The sequence below is a fragment of the Moschus berezovskii genome, chromosome 25 (assembly GCF_049115385.1).
Source record: "Moschus berezovskii isolate FMDL1 chromosome 25, NW_MosBer_1.0, whole genome shotgun sequence".
In the NCBI taxonomy this organism is placed as follows: Eukaryota; Metazoa; Chordata; class Mammalia; order Artiodactyla; family Moschidae; genus Moschus; species Moschus berezovskii.
The window spans coordinates 20,488,416-20,502,741 of NC_142484.1; the positions used below are offsets into that span (position 1 = coordinate 20,488,416).

A 14,326-nucleotide genomic window follows, 5' to 3' on the forward strand; every position below is an offset into this window, starting at 1 on the left:
CGGCTCTTCCACCAGTTCCAGCCTGGAGATGAATCCGCCTTGTGGACCAGCCTCACAGGCACTCTGAGACGCCCACCCTGACAGCCACCCCAAGCTAGCCTAATTCAGTCCTGAGTATTCCTAAGGTGCCTTCCCATTTCCCGCTGTAATAAATGGCGCAGAATGCAAATGGAGCTGGATGTGGGACACAGATGTTTGCACTAATTTAATTGAGGGAACACCTTGGATTAAACACTTTGCAAAACACTCACAAATAGGTTTAGTGCATTCGGTAATGAAAAGCCTCCCAGCCCCCTGGCACTTGGCTGCGGCTGCCTGGGGGCTCTGGGAGGAGCAATGCTGGGAGTGGGTGGGCGTGGGGGAGAGGCCAGAGCAAGGTGGAGACAAGATGCCTCCAACACAGGGAGAAGGCACTGAGCCAGGGTCCCGGGAGGGCTTCCAGCGGATTCTTCACCAGCTGGGACTGACTTCACCAACAGACAGGATCTGGGGGTGCTAGGAATGGTGGTAGGCAGCACATGCTTCCCCACATGGGTGGGGGCTCACCTCTGGGGAACCATGACAGGCAGGCGCCTCCCTTCTCGAGACTAAGCCCCAACACTGATGCCTCACTGCTCGTCTGGCTGATGGCCAGTCACCAACCTGCATGGGATTGAGGACTCCAGGGACCCCAGGGAAGATCAGCCTACTTGACCCTTTGGACCTGAGAGTGGGTGGGAACTCTCAGAGATTTGGGGGTTATTTACACAGCAGTGCTAATTTCTCTGAAGCTGCTTCTTCCTTACCTTTCCCTACAGCTTAGAGTGCTTCAAAAGTTCAAATTGTGTGCATCTACCAAGCCCCAAGCACTCCTTCATGTTTCACCCATCCATCCATCCATCCATCCACTCACCCATCCATCCATCCAACCACCCATCCATCCATCCATCCATGCATCCATTCACCCACCCGCTCATCCATCCATCCATCTACCCACCCCCTCCACCCGCCCATCCATCCACTCATCCATCCATCCATCCCCTACCTCTGGAACTACAGACATGAGTGACGTGTTGTGTCCCAGGCACGTGTTGTGTCCCAGGAGGCAGACTTCACAGTCCCAGGTCCACATGATAAATACCTTCAGGGAGGTAAACTTGGTAAGCTGAGAGCCCAGGGACAGGGCTGCAACTTGGCATGACAGTGACAAAAGACCAGAGGAGAAAAGAAGAGTTTACCTAGCAGAGGGAACAGCATACACAAAAATTACGAACATAGAAAGCCTGGCAGCAGCTGGGACTCGAGAGAGACCACGTGTGTGGGTCCACATGGGGGACAGGTGAAGATCTGCCTGCGCCGTTTTCACCAGACCCCTTCTCCCACCCCAGCCCCCGAAAGTTCCCATAGTCGGGCCAATGTGGAATCATTTCCTGTGATGCTTGCTCCATACGTCTCAAGAGTTCCAACAAGGTCTGGGTGATTTTATATGCCTGAAAACAGAATCCTTAATTTTCAAACACAATGATCACTTCAAGCATAATAACCGTTATAATAATAACCTCTTATACTTGCATAGTGCTTTATAGTTTATAAAACACTTTCATGTGTCTCTTATAATCTTCCAACAACGACCCTTCGAGAAAGATGGAATAGGCAGTATTAGTATTTTTGCTTTCTGGATGAGAAAATTAAATCCCAAGGTCCCAGCTACCTAAAGAACAGAACCAGGGCTCGAGTTCAAGACTTCCCGATAGCAAAGGGCACAATTGCTGACTTATTCACTCATTCAGTGCATCGCGGAGCGTTTGTTGAGCACCCGTTACGTACCGAGAAACACTTCAGATTCAGAGCAGATAGCATAGTGGGATGTTAAGATGACTGGAAGCCTCAGTGAAGAGACAGAACATTGGCACCAAGGGGAAAACATCAGGGCAAAAAGCAAAGCACTGCAACTCAGGAACAGAGGAAAACATAAACACTGCCACACACACACACACCCTGCAGCCTGCACACACACAAGCAAGAGGCTTATACCCTTATCACATAGGAGGATATGAGCCATTTCTCCTCAACTGCCCTCATGCTTCCCAGCATGGACTGCAGGCTCCTTTATCCTCACAGCTCCACTCTTAGCTGGGCAACAGACCAGAGCCAGCAGCCGGAGGCTGCCTGTGGGGCCTCAGCTTCACCCATCTCCCAGCACACACACAGGTTCTCCCAGTGCAACAACCCAGGCATTCCAGCATGGGGAGAGTCCAGGGTGTGACACCACATCCAGGGCAGCTTAGGTTATAGTCAGGATGGATAGACAGGATAGGATGGGATGGATGGATGGAGAGATAGATGGATGGATGGATGAGTGGATGGATGGATGGATGGATGGATGGATAAATAGATGGATAGATGGATGGATGGATAGATGAATGGATGGGTGGATGAGTTGATGAATAGATGGATGGACGGATGGATGGATTGGATGGGTAGATGCATGGGCTGGTTGGATGGCTGGCTGGCTGGATAGATGGGGAGGGAAGGCTGGGAAGAATAGGAGTTTTCACCTAACTAGAGTCTGCTGGGGCCCCGCCAATCGGCCCAGTTACAGGCAAGCACTGCCTTACTCTCTGATGAGGACAGATAAGCCTCAGTGCCCTCTGCAAAAACAATATCCACCTCACAGGATCCATGTCAAAATGTACGACAAGAGATGCTGATGTACCTGCTGCAGGGCCTGGCACACAGAGGGAATTAGGACCTTCCCACCCAGGAAATAAAGGTAATGGATGAGCAAGTAACTCTGCAAAGCCCCTACAGAAGTCAGTCTCCTGTCGCCGCGCCACCATCACTCACCCTGGGGTTTGGAGGACTCAGTGGAGAAAACCTCCATCACGCCGCCCTCTTCCCCGTGGCTCACTCACTCGTTTTTCCATTCAACCAAACCTGTAGGGGCCTACTGCGACCAGGCATGGTTCTAGACACTGGGATCAGGAGAAGAATAAGATTCAGTTCTTAACTTGGCCAGACAGACAGATACCTATGTTGGAGGTCCTGTGACAACACACAGGATGTGGAAGGGCGGCACCCTTTCAGGAAAGGCAGGAAGCCCTGTCAGTGGTAGTCCGAGAGGCGATGTGTAAGCCGGGCATTGCCGGAGGAGCAGGCCTATCCAGGCCGAGGAGATTCCAGATGGAGGGAGCAGCAAGGGCAGAGGCACTGAGGGGCGACGTTACGCAGAGTATCTGGGGGAAACTGAACAACCTGGCATTCTGGGTACCAGGAGCAGGAGTATCTGTAAGTAACGGGGAGGAGGGAGCTGCAACGTGGGCAGGAGATGAAGCTGGCAGGTAGATAGAGCTGAGTTATGCGGCCCCTGGCCAGCCAGGCCCAGGAAGCTGCAGATAATAAAGAACCCCTGGGGATGCGGGAGCACAGGTGTGACGCGGGCACACGCTCACAGCAGCATTTATTAAGCTCCAGCTGTTGCAGGCCCAGAGCTAGGCTCCTTCATATTCTGGGGGCTACCCCTGGCTGGCTCTATCAAACATGAATTTGACAAGGTTTTCGCCTCTTTGATTCATTCAATTATCCCTGGAGAAATGGCCAATTTGGCCAATCGTCCTCTCTGAAGAGCCAGGCTGGCTGGCTAACAGCAGAGGCCAGGGGAGGGTTCCCACATGGCCATCATCAAAACTGCAGCTAGAGCTGCTAGAATCAGTGCCTGGAAGGCTCACAGAAGCTCCTGAGGATCGGGAAGAACTTGAGAAGGGATAATGGTGGAGGTTACAGGAGCCACAGAGGAAGCAGACAGCGGGGAAATCCCTCAGGCTGGACAAAGATTTCTAAGTACCCATATTTCCAGAGAATAGGAGAGAAAGGCCAGGTGGGTGGTGGCAGCCACTTTGTACTTCCAAACCCCGCTGGAAGCTTCTCCAGGCCTGCTCCCAGCAGGGAAGTTTCCCCTCCCTCCCTTCCTCTTCTCTCCTCCCTCTGTCCCTCTTCTCAGCTCCTCTCCAGAAAGGTTTATGGAGAAGACTCCAGATAGCCCTGTCTCCTGCAGGCATAGTCACACCAACTGAAAGGAGATTTAATTAGCAAAATCTCGTTAGGCAAACGAAATTATCCGTAAGACAATACTCCTCTGGACAGGGGGTATGATTAAACAAAGCCATTAATTGAGAGAGTCGCTTTGGCAGCCCCCCGGAAGCGTTCATCTCTGGGCCCGGCTCCACGGTGCCTCCTCGGGCCAGTGGAACAGACCTGGCCCACCCTACCCACCACACCCCCTCCCCACTCCATCTCCGCTCTTCCAGGACCCTTCCAGTTGGGGCTGCAGACCTCGTAGCTCATCAGCGGCCTCTCTGTCGCCAGATTCCTGCTAAAGTGCCTTGATTGCATAATGTCTATTTGCATAATGTAAATTGCAATCTCCTAGCTCGGGAGGCAGGAATCACAGAACAGCCATTATTTTTTACCACTCTACAAAAATTCCACATTTAGAAAGCAGATTTGCAGCTCAGAAAGCCGTATAAATCTGAATCCGCCACCAACGCCATTAAATCACACCAATTAAGCCGGACCAACGAAGAGCCCCCTGTCACTGTTCTCTGCACACTCAAGGACTCCCAGCCGAGATAGAGGCCACGGAAAACCAGAGGCTGTTGGCGGCGGGGCAGGAGCTGAGTTGCAAAGGCAGGATGTTCTATCTTGTAAACCTTCACACACACACCCCGAGCGAGGGTGCCCATCAAGACTTGGTGGGCAGAGGACAGAGAGGGAATGGAAGCTGGCTAAGTTATTTCTAAGCTCATAGCCTGAATTCTTGTAGGCACATTGTTTAAAGACTCTTCATTTATAGAGCAGGACACCATAAGTGGGGAAGAAGCCAGCACCTTCCTCAAAGAGAGAGGAGAGATTCCAGGAATTTCACACAAGGGTGGAAATTCCAGACCTTCAGCATCTCTTTAATGACCTTTTTCTGTCTTTTCCCAAGTCCCCTCCAGCCAAGTGAAAGAAAACCAAAGGCAAATTCTGCTCAGACTGGGCTGGGCTGGGCAAGATTCTGAGCTCCTTCTAAGAGCTGTTTCCTAGGGGTCACTAGAGAGAGAAAGGCCAGTCACAAGGACCCCAGAGAGGAGCCTTTCCTCTGAGAACCGCTTCCCCATAGCCACATACCTGGTTACACTTTTGCCTCTTTATTGCTCATTCAATATTCATCTGTCAAAGGGCAAGATGCTAATGTGTATTATTAAAATATCAATAGTTTATGAGTGAACTTTTATGGAGAGTACAGTTAAAGGAATGATGCTTGACCATTTCCGTCAGAAGCAACGGAAAGGAACAGTCTTTCCAACTCCACTTTTTTCCCTGTGTACCGGGGGGAGGGGATCGCTGAACCATTACAGTGTATCTAAAGAGACATTACTTTGCCAACAAAGGTCCGTCTAGTCAAGGCTATGGTTTTTCCCATGGTCATGTATGGATGTGAGAGTTGGACTGTGAAGAAAGCCAATCGCCGAAGAATTGATGCTTTTGAACTGTGGTGTTGGAGAAGACTCTTGAGAGTCCCTTGTACCGTAAGGAGATCCAACCAGTCCATTCTAAGGGAGATCGATCCTGGGTGTTCATTGGAAGGACTGATGCTGAAGCTGAAACTGCAATACTTTGGCCACCTCATGTGACGAGTTGACTCACTGGAAAAGACTCTGATGCTGGGAAAGGTTGGGGGCGGGAGAAGAAGGGGACGACCGAGAATGAGATGGCTGGATGGCATCACCGACTCTGTGGACATGAGTTTGAGTGAACTCCGGGAGTTGGTGATGGACAGGGAGGCCTGGCGTGCTGTGATTCATGGGGTCGCGGAGAGTCGGACACGACTGAGCGACTGAACTGAAACTGAACTGAATGTGTGCCAGGAATGACCCTAAAGCTCGTATATGCTGAATTTCATTTAGTCCCCAAGCCACCCTGGGATGCGTGTACAATCCCATTTCCACTCCAGAGACGAGGAATCTAAAGATCAAAGAGATGTGTCCAGGATTACAGAGGTTCTAAGTCACAGGTCTTAAACTTGAACCCCAGCTTTGGGCTTCACACCCGATGCTCCACCCCCAAATTGAGTCCTTGAAAATACAAATGGTCTTTTAGGTTCTTATCTGTTTCCTTCACCTGCCCAAATTAAACATTGCTTTCCTGACTCCAGTTTCATGAAAGGAGAAAAGAGGAAATCATTCCATGCTTCCACACAGACTCATGTCCACAGAGTCGGTCTCCGCTTTAGAGATGGCTAAGCCAGTTCAGTTTCCATTCCAATCCTAAAGAAAGGCAACACCAAAGAATGTTCAAACTGCCACACAATTGCACTCATCTCACACGCTAGCAAAGTAATGCTCAAAATTCTCCAAGTGAGGATTCAACAGTACGTGAACCGAGAACTTCAGGCTGGATTTAGAAAAGGCAGAGGAACCAGAGATCAAATTGCCAACATCTGCTGGATCATCAAAAAAGCAAGAGAGTTCCAGAAAAATATCTACTTCTGCTTTATTGACTATGCTAAAGCCTTTGACTGTGCGGATCACAACAAACTGTGGAAAATTCTTCAAGAGATGGGAATACCAGACCACCTGATCAGCCTCCTGAGAAATCTGTATGCAGGTCAAGAAGCAACCGCACATGGAACAACAGACTGGTTCCAAATCGGGAAAGGAGTACATTAAGGCTGTATACTGTCACCCTGGTTATTTAACTCATGCAGTGTACATCATGCGAAATGCTGGACTGGATGAAGCACAAGCTGGAGTCAAGACCTTTTTAATCAACATTAAGGGACTGGTCTGCCCAATACACAGAAGTAATTTCTGAATCGACCCTGCTGGGCACTGATGTAGGAATTAATCATATGCTTCTCAGGGCCCATGTATTTTGTCTTATTTTACAGTTTTATTATGTCTGTCTCCCTCCCAGACCATAAGTTCCTTGTGGGCAGGAATAGTACCTTGCTTATTTATTCATTCATCCAGTTATCCATTTATTCCATTTATTATTAAGTTAATAATAACTGAGCACATCATGCAGAGTACAATATGCAGAGTACATCATGAGAAATGCTGGGCTGGAGGAAGCACAAGCTGGAATCAAGATTGCTGGGAGAAATATCAATAACTTCAGATATGCAGATGACTCCACCCTTATGGCAGAAAGCAAAGAGGAACTGAAGAGCCTCTTGATGAAGGTGAAGAAGAAGAGTGAAAAAGCTTAAAACTCAACATTCAGAAAACTGAAACCATGGCATCCAGTCCCATCACTTCATGGCAAATAGATGGAGAAACAATGGAAACAGTGACAGACTATTTTCTTGGGCTCCAAAATCACTGCAGATGATGACTACAGCTGTGAAATTAACAGGTGCCTGCTCCTTGAAAGAAAAGCTATGACCTAGACAGCATATTAAAAAGCAGAGACATTACTTTGCCAACAAAGATCCATCTAGTCAAAGCTATGTTTTTTCCAGGAGTCATGTATGGATGTGAAAGTTGGACCATAAAGAAAGCTGAGTGCTGAAGAACTGATGCTTTTGAACTGTGGTGTTGGAGAAGACTCTTGGGAGTCCCTTGGACTGCAAGGAGATCAAACCAGTCCATCGTAAAGGAAATCAGTCCTGAATATTCATTGGAAGGATGGATGCTGAAGCTGAAGCTCCAATACTTTGGACATCTGATGTGAAGAACTAACTCATTTGAAAAGACCCTGATGCGGGAAAAGATTGAAAGCAGGAGGAGAAGGGGATGACAGAGGATGAGATGGTTGGATGGCATCACCAAGTCGATGCTATGTGTGTGTGTGTGAGTGACTGTGTGTGAGTGTTGTGTGTGTGTGTGTGTGTGAGTGAATGTGTGTGAGAGTGTTATGTGTGTGACTGAGAGTGTGTGTGTGAGTGAGTGTGTGTGAGTGAGTGTATGAAGGTGTGGGGACAAAGCAGATTGTGGCCTGCCCTGGGCCCCATCCAGGGATGGACCTCTTCATGCAATCTTTGGCCAAAGCTGCGTCTCCCAGCTTGGAAAGCCATGGAGTGGGGGGTAGGGGTAGGAGCTACACAGCAGGGAATGAAGGGCTCAAGGCTTGTGGAGTCTGTGTCACAGGTCTAAGTACCTCTCCAGACCTGGCACTACAAGCTGTGGGCTGCAAACTGGAGCCCCTCTTGCTGAAAAGGACTGTTGGGTAGAGGTTTCTACCAACTTCAGAGCCTCAACACCAGCATGTCCTCAGGGAATCCTGCCAGGGGGAGGAGCCTAGCCTTCCAGGGGGGCTTCAAACACAGACATTGTGTGAGTTAAGAGACAGTTTGATTCTTGAAAGCAGGGGGGTTCCTTAGCCTGCCTCAGGAGGCTGTGCTTTGCCATGGGCGTGTCCTCACCAAAGACAGCTGCAATGACATATTACCCCCCTCACATTCTTCATTGAACGTGCTGTGCCTATTCCTCCTTTGAGATGGGATTAGGGGGCGGCCTCGTCCCCTTCTTTAAGCCCAGATGAGCCTTTGTGTCTGCCCCAAACAGAGGAACGTGTGGAAGTGACAGCAATGCTGCCGGACTTGGGCAGGAAGCCCCGCCCAGCTCCTGGCTCCTCTCCGGGGATGCTCCCTCAGGGCACCCACATTATGAGGATGTCCAGGCCACGTGGAGAGGGCACATGGGTCTGATGTCAGCTAACACCTCGGCACACAGTTGGTATCCACCCACAGAGTGACAATCGAACAAGCCTTCTGATGATTCCAACACTCAGCTTCTGCCCCCGGTGAGACCCCAAGCCCGTGGACCAGAGACAGCACCCCCCACCCCCGTGCCCTGTTTGGACTCCTGACTCACAGAATAAATGAGTTCAGTAAATGTTGTTAAGTCACTAAGTCTTGGGGTGGTTTGTTACATAGCCCTAGGAACTGGAACACCACCCACATTAAATTAGAATGTTTGCCTTTTCCTTTTCAAATACAGCCCCCACTTCAGACTTTGAGACTGTTCCCCTCTCTTCAGGCTCCCCTGCCTGGGAAAGCCTGAGCAAAAACCCTGCTCCCTAAAAGACCCTTTGAATCATCCCATTTCAGCATCCCGGACCTGCAGATCCCTGCTCTGCCTCCGTCCTCTGGGCGGGTCCCAGAGTGTCCCCAAGAGGGCGCTCCCCAGAGGCTGGGTGGTCCCAGGCCGGGCACCAGCTGACCTCACGGATCCAGGCAGAATGTGTGCAGACCTAGTTCCCCTACTTGCCGGCTCTCGCGAAGTTCACGCTCGGCTTGCTCCTCTCACACTTGACTTGACTTATGGGGTCTCTCTAACCTCTGCCGCGAGCAGACATCGATTCTCACAAAGGTCATTATCTTTCTACCCTGGCTCCCCTCTCCCGCCTCCTCGGCTCCATCTCTGAGGTAGGTTTTCCTGGAACAGGAGGGAGGGAGGCACCCTTTCCCACCCCCGGGCCTGGGGATCGACCCCTCTGAGCGGGGGCTGGAGAGGGGGTGCCCTGGGAGCCGCACCCGTCAATCACGGAGGCACCGGCATGGCCTCGCAGGCCATTAGGCGGAGGGCCGGCGCCCTGCTCACTCACCGGGCAGCCATCGGCAGGATGTTAGACGATCGCGGGGCGGCCATTCTTATGATTTATTCAAATACTCATTACAGTCAATCTATTTTTACACAGAGGTGAAGATGTGCGCTGATAACGGTTAATCATTTATAATTCCATGGACTGGTTGGGAGCCAATGTACTATCAAAGTCGCAGCCACTGGGGCCCCGGGAGCCCCCAAAGCAGAGTGGGGAGGTTGCCCAGCCACAGGCCCTTCCAGCTGACACTGCCTGAGCAGGGCCGGGATGGATGGCACAGCTGGAAATAAGGACCAGGAGAAACCAGACCAGTCTCCAGGAGCTCAGCCTCATGAGGGCACTGTGAGGGCAGGGAGATACCCAGCAGACGGATAAGGCAAAGAAACTCAGAAGATGGAGAAACCACCTATAGCTGGATTACCAAAGAAAGTTCCACTGAACAGACTGGACAGAGGCCAGGGCCTATGGATTAGAAGACTTCTGCCAAGTGGGAGAATCTGATGAGCAAATATACACACATATAAGGTGCAGTGGTTGCTGTGCTGACTGGAGAGAAGCAAACAGCAGTATTTCCTTTTTCCTCCCTCATGTCTCTCCAGAAACAAGCAGACATAAAAGCAAGTGCAAGCTCTGAACTTGGCCCGGTTCCTCCTCTCACAGCCTCCCACGCTTAGCTTGCAGACCATAGTGGCTGGGGTCTGGCCTGGCCTTGCAAACTCAAGAATTTCCCTCTCCAACACTCATGACACACAGAACACATCAGACCCACCCTAATGCACAATCAATACAATCTAATTAAATAGGATGTCCTGTTACAGGGCCTCTTTGTCACATTCAGGCCTCATCTAATTACAGGTCCACCGTATTTCATGTCCTAACCGGCTCCTTGTTGAGCACGTCCCTCACACAAGGCATGGTTGTGGAAGATCAAGTTCAGGGTTGGTCTTTAACCCATAACCTTATTGAGTTAGCTCGGAAAATGCCAATCAAAGTTACTCACAGTTCACAGTCCCTTTGCTGGTGAGCGGCATGGAGGTCGGCCTCAGAGTCCACTCCAGTTTCAACCTGATAGTGAGAAAAGACATCTTTATAGACTGCATAAGATTCAACACCTCCCCTCTAGGAGTCCCAGAGAAAAAGAAGCTCAGGGCTGTGGGGCACCCTGAGCTGAGCAAGGCAATGATCACTTACCAATGCCTCCTGTCTGACCAAAGACTCCAGGCAGAGGGGTCAGAATGGAGAAGCCCCTGGGAAAGCTTGAAATCCATATGGGGGAGCTGCCCAGACAAGCAAACAACACCACCAATGTTGTGGTTTATGGCAGGATTACGGAAAGTGAAGAGTGCCATTGGGTAAGAAGGGAGATGTTCGTGGGGAACAGTGATGGGGTGTGACTGATAAGATCAGAAAACATGATTGCTTTATCCTGGGATAAAGCAATGACAACAATAAAAAGAAGAAAAACCCAGCACAGGGACATCCCTGGTGGCCCAGTGGTTAAGAAGCCACCTTGTAATTCAGGGGACTTAGGTTCAATCCCTAGTCAAGGAACCAAGATCCCATATGCCCTGGAGCCACTAAGCCCGAGTGCCCCAACTCCTGAGCCCAAGTACCACAACTAGAGAGTCTGCGCACTGAAAGGAAAAATCCCACAGGACACAGCGAAGATCCTGCATGTTGCAACTAAGACCCATACAGTCAAATAAATACATTTTAAAATAGGAAAGAACGCCAGCACATATTTATACCATCTACACTCACCCAGCCCAGCAGGAATACAATCCATGGGTCTCATAATAAAAGTGCTGCCACGTCATTGGTGAAACAAGAACATCCATCAGGTACGATGAGAACATACACAAAGCAGTGCCGAACTGTGTGGTAGAGACTATAACTCCCTCTCTCTCCACAGAAACGGGGGCTGTGAGAGCTGGAGACTTCAGGGAAGTTTTCAGGGAGAGCGAGAACTTGACCGGGATCTTGGCGGACGGGTCAGGCAAGATTCAGCTGGTGGAAGAAGACAGGGGGCATTCCAAGAGAGGGAGCAATCTGAGCAAGAATGATGGCGGAAAGCATGAACTGTCCAGGGACAAGGCCGAGGCTGCCCAGCTGAGTCACTGGAGGATGAATTAACGCTGAGTCAGCCAGCTGGGGTCAGAGCATCCCAGCTCAAGTCTCAGGTGGAGAGGTCAGGCTTGGGCTGAGAGCTCCTGGAGCCACGGAAGGTTTTCCAACAAAGAAATGTCATGAAGGAAAGGACCCTCCCACCCCCACCACTCTGTAGTATTTTCCTTTTTTAAAAAAATTTTTTTTATTTATTTATTTTAATTGGAGACTAATTACTTTACAATAATGTATTGGTTTTGCTATACATTGACATGAATCTGCTCCGGGTTTTCCCTTTAATTAAGATAAGAGGCTTCCTGGAAAAGGCAGAGTTTCAGACAGGACATTTAGGAATGGAGTGTGATAACTTCTGGAAAAGATGTCCCGCTTGTTCATGATGATGTCACTCAAGATGAGGCACTTCCTGGGGCTGTCTACTAACATCTCCAGGACCAAGACCGCTGACTCATGGAGGTGCCTCAGAGACAAGACCAGAGCACTGATGGCACGTGGCTGAGGACAAGGACTGCATTTATGCGTCTGGTTAGCCCACAGTGTGAGGGTTCTCACCAAGTGTCTGCTGAAATGTTCAGAGGTGGACTCTGCTCATTCTAACCAGGACCTGACAACCAGCTCCTAGCTGGCAATGGGCTCCAACCTGTAATCTTCCACACTATCGACACATTGCTGGTGAGCATATGTGAACTCAGGACAGGAAGTTTCTTGGTTGAACTGCATGCTGTGAGGATTTATCCCTGCCCCCAGGACTGACTGCTGAGCCACCAGAGCCTTGGAAGAAAATAGGGTGGACTTGCCATGTGTACATGCTGCTCAACTGGACAGGCAGTCTCTCTGTTCCGGAGATGGATTCTGATGGGCCCGTGTTACAAAGCTTTGGACAAGTTGAAAGGATGGGCCCAAACTACAAAGTCAATTTTTCCCGCAACTGGTTTTTATCTCTCGCACAATAACATCATGACAACCATCAGTTCAGTTCAGTCGCTCAGTCGTGTCCGACTCTTTGCAACCCCATGAATCACAGCACGCCAGGCCTCCCTGTCCATCACCAACCCCCGGAGCTCACTCAAACTCATGTCCATCGAGTCGGTGATGCCATCCAGCCATCTCATTCTCTGTCGCCCCCGTCTCCTCCCACCCCCAATCCCTCCCAGCATCAGACTCTTTTCCAGTGAGTCAACTCGTCGCATGAGGTGGCCAAAGTATTGCAGTTTCAGCTTCAGCATCAGTCCTTCCAATGAACACCCAGGATTGATCTCCTTTAGAATGGACTGGTTGGATCTCCTTGCAGTCCAAGGGACTCTCAAGAGTCTTCTCCAGCACCACAGTTCAAAAGCATCAATTCTTCGGCAATCAGCTTTCTTCACAGTCCAACTCTCACATCCATGCATGACCATGGGAAAAACCATAGCCTTGACTAGACGGACCTTTGTTGGCAAAGTAATGTCTTTGCTTTTTAACATGCTATCTAGGTTGGTCATAACTTTCCTTCCAAGGAGTAAGCGTCTTTTAATTTCATGGCTGCAATCAGCATCTGCAGTGATTTTGGAGCCCAAAAAAATAAAGTCTGACACTGTTTCCACTGTTTTCCCATCTATTTCCCATGAAGTGATGGGACCAGATGCCATGATCTTCGTTTTCTGCAATCTTAAAAACGACAGAATGATTTCTGTTCGTTTCCAAGGCAAATGACAACCATAAATGAAATAAATTTGAAAATAAAAAAATTCTTATGACGATCCTATCACTCTAAACCATTAAATTATTATATACTATGTCTACATGCAAATCCATTTTCGTTTTTTACTGAGTTGTAGTAAAAGATTTGACAAGAATAAATATACCAAATCCTACTCTTAACATTCAAAAGTCAATTGCAAAAGTCACACACTGGGAATTTCCCCAGTGGTCCAGGGGTTAAGAATAGGCAGGGGACACAAGGTCGACTCCTGATCTGGGAAAATTTCACATGCCAAGGGGCAACGAAGCTTGTGCACCACAACCACTGAAGTCCAAGCGCCTAGAACCCACATTCCACAGCAAGAGAAGCCCTTGCACTGAAACGAGAGAGTAGCCCCTGCTTGCCTCAACTAGAGAGAACCCATGCTTAGCAACAAAAACCCAGCACTGTCAAAAAAAAAAAAGAAATCACAGATTGGGGTGACATGGTTTTTTTTTAAAAAGGGCAGGTGTTATTTGAGTTAAACGCAAGTTGAGGTAGAGCCCAGGGTGTGATGTTGCTGCCAAACCTATTATATTGATCTCAGTTGCCTTAATAGCTGTATGATAGGCAACCAAGAGAATGGTCCCCTCACTTTAGACTTATCAATCTGCAGTACTTTTAGATGCACTTTTGACATCATATTTTAATAACTTTGACAGTGATGAGTAGAGAAGAGAGGTAAGCAAAGATATCTAGCGGTCAAAGTACTGGCTAACAGTTTAGTAATTCAAAGCTCAACCTCTGGAATCAGACAGTACAGGTGTCCATCACAGCCCCACCGCTTCCTGGCAGTGGGCCCATGGGTAAGTTACTTAACTACTCTATGTCTCAGTTTTTCATATGTTTTTGTTCAGTTACTAAGTCATGTTTGACTCTTTGCAACCTCACGGACTGTAGCACACCAGGCTCCTC

The 14,326-nt window shown here is 49.3% G+C and overlaps 1 protein-coding gene across 3 annotated transcripts in view; it reads right to left on the bottom strand.

Moving 5' to 3' along the window:
- The window catches only part of PKNOX2 (PBX/knotted 1 homeobox 2), a 296,299-nt gene that overhangs the window by 200,657 nt on the left and 81,316 nt on the right, over positions 1 to 14,326 (bottom strand). For all 3 annotated transcript variants that reach the window (XM_055415936.2, XM_055415938.2, XM_055415937.2), the window contains exon 2: positions 10,568 to 10,632. The gene's annotated coding sequence lies outside the window, so the exon portion shown is untranslated. The remainder of the gene's footprint in view (positions 1 to 10,567; positions 10,633 to 14,326) is intronic.